The following is a 3,252-nucleotide window of genomic DNA, read 5'->3' as shown; positions in this document are numbered from 1 at the left end:
GTCCTCATCCTTCTCAGCCAGCTTCCTGTCAACCTCACCCTTAATCTGATTGAGCTCCAGCTGGACACGCAGAATCTTGGATTCCTCATGCTCCAGAGTTCCCTATTGTTTGTAATTAAATTAGACGAATTTGTACCACCTGCTTCTTGGATTTCTCCAGCGCATGGACGAGCCTCTTTCTGAGTTCCTTCAAGCTCTGCCTGGCCCTCCTCATATTTCTGCTTCCAGTCAGCCAAAACCTATACATTATTTTTGGTAAGTGGTGGTTTAGGACCGGAGGAAGGATCATGGGATGATAATAATACAATTTATTTAAATTAATTAAAACTCACCTTATCAAAGTTCCTTTGCTTCTTGTCAAGGTTGGCAGCCAGTCCATTGGCCCTCTCCGCATCCAACCCAGTCGCCAAGAAAAAACGTTGACGGTGTACGTTTCCATGAACACTGGATACGTAGCATTTAAACGTAAAATAGCGTGTTATATCTACAGTATCCACGCGTGCCGCTGTGGAGGCGGGTTTCGGGGTTTGGGTTTCACGGGTTTCGCGGCAAATTGTGGACATGATTGTTGAGGGGGGGGGGGGGAGGTAGACTGTTGTTGACCGGGGAGGGGGGGGGGGGGGGGAAGACACGTTTGTTGAGGGGGGGGGGACACGTTTGTAGGGGGGGGGGGGGGGGACACGTTAGTTGAGGGTGAGGGGGGGGAGAGACACGTTTGTTGAGGGGGGGGAGACACGTTTGTAGGGGGGGGGAACACGTTTGTTGAGGGGGGGGACACGCTCGACAACGAGAGTTGTTTTTATGAACGAGACTTTATTATCTGAATGGGAAATGCAATATTTTAGGACAGATACACCATTAAACGCGTTTCTAATGACATTTCTAGCGAGAAATGTACATTTTCCTTACATAATCTTCAGTCAGTGAATGTGTATGATCTTTATTAATCTTTATTATCTGAATGGGAAATGCAATATTTTAGGACCGATTCACCGTTATACGTGTTTCTAATAACATTTCTAGCGAGAAACATACTTTTTACTTGCATAATCTTCAGTCAGTGATTATGTCTGATCTTTAGTTTTATAGTTATTAGGAAGATTTTATCGGCTCGCTCTCATGTTTCAACGACGTCAGGTTGTCAGGGGCGCTGCTTTCGCTAAACTAGCAGCTCACGTGTTTCCTGCATTTGTGTTATTAAACCGCTACTTTATGTAACTTTTAATGATATCATCTTGTTAGAAACACGTATATCTGAGAGCCAACCCAGTCGCCAAAAGCATACGTTGACAGTGTACGTTTCGTGAACACTGGATTACGTCGCAATTCAACATAAAATAGCGTGTTACACACACACACACACACGCACGTACACACACGCACACACACGCACAGACACACACACACACACACGCACACGTTGCATTTCGCTGCTAAAACAACAACAAAAAAATATTCCCTCAAATATTATTACTTTCAAAACATTGACCAAAATGGCCAATAATATCATTTTTATTTGGGATGCTTCTAGGACATTTTGGGTGGATTTTGAACGGTATGTGGGCAGCACGTGTTTTTGCAGGACCTGGCAACCCTGCGCTGCTGCCCGAGGTGCTGAAATGCTCCGGAACAGATCTGGATCCACCATCCCCCCCCCCCCCCCCCCCCTAAATAAATACTAATAAAGAATAAATTCATGCATTATCATTAAACTTGAACATTTGTTTTTACAGTAGAGTGGTGGAGGGATGACGTATGTTGGCCAACCCCGAAGTTAGCGTCGCCCTGGGTTCCCTTGACAAAAAGCCAACGGGTTTTTCCATTGGATTTTGGATTATTGCAGAAAAATTAGCATATTTGAAGCACCTCCTCAAAAACTGAAAAAAAAAAAAAAAATAAAAAGAACCATGCTCCTAAGAACGAAATGTAAACCAATGCATTCTGAATGGGAGTGTTTCTCAGATTTTTCCATGCTACACAGAACGAAATGTAAACCCATGCAAATAAAGACTTCATGGTCATAATAATTTAAATATCATTAATCTCCTGAGTGTGTTGGGTGGTATTCTATTTTTTTCAACGGGGCTGCATCAGTCACTTGACCGTCATGGTTGCTATGGTGGTTGCTATCGACCGCCCCCTCTAATCCTTAAACCACGCGGCAAAGGAGCTGCCGTCAATTGTGTTGTTTTTGTCGTAAACTAGGGTCCGATGGTTAAAAAATAGACAGATATTCCAAGGTATCCTTAAAGGCAGCTTGGATGTTTTTATTTTCTGCAGTTTAGACTTCTTCTATAACCTATTTTTGAAAGCAAAACACCAAGCTCATTGATTTAACGAGGCAGTGTTATTTGAAATAATTTATTAAATAAATATTTGTGAGAGGCCATTCCTTCTCCTGAGTTTGCTTCCTATTTATGTCTAGTGTACACCCCTACTGTCCACAATCATTTCCCCCCCCCCCCCCCCCTCCCCATATGGATTTGGAGAATTGTTGCCACGTCCCAGTGGTGGAGGTATCATATATATGAAAGAGGGCATTCAATTATACTACAATGATCAATTAGGAGGCCGAAGCCCTAAAGGAAGTGATGCAATAGGTGACTGAGTCGAGAAAATTTAAGTAAGCTTTACTTTGGGGTCTCTTATATATCAAAGGGAGTCTCAAAGGACGCATACGCTTCAACCTGTGGCTCCAGCCCTACAGGAAATGACTCAGCAAGTGCTCCATCTCGTTGCACCTCACCCAGCGGCTCGCTTGCAAGATTTTGGCCTGAAGTTCTTCCCAGACCTACACCGTAGCCATCCAACATGCATATCTGAGAATCAGGCCTCTCTTTAATAATGACAAAAAGTTACGAGAGAAACACACATTAACTTTTTGTTATCTCATAAGCGGCGTGGTGCCGGCTCCTTTTGACCTTTTGACCCCAGACTTCTGGGGGAATTGCTGAACCAATTCATTAGTCAATCAGAAGTATGTAAATATCTTCCCGGGGGCGTAAGAGGGCGAACAAGGTGTCCTTCAACATCTACGCTTCCAAGCGATTGCAACGGTGACACAAATGAGCATATTCGAACATGTTTAATGGTAGTAATTAGCTGTCGAAATTGGAGGCCTTAATCAATTATGAGCAGCTATTGATTTGCTTCCCGACAGAAATTTGTGACAAATGACATGTTATTTAGCATCTACACGTAGAGCTGAGTCCAATGACACCAAGCATGACACTCTAGCAAATGGTAACATGT

Source organism: Gadus chalcogrammus, chromosome 4 (assembly GCF_026213295.1).
Source record: "Gadus chalcogrammus isolate NIFS_2021 chromosome 4, NIFS_Gcha_1.0, whole genome shotgun sequence".
Classification (NCBI taxonomy): Eukaryota; Metazoa; Chordata; class Actinopteri; order Gadiformes; family Gadidae; genus Gadus; species Gadus chalcogrammus.
The sequence above is the reverse complement of the archived record's forward strand: the minus strand, read 5'-3'. Positions refer to the sequence as shown.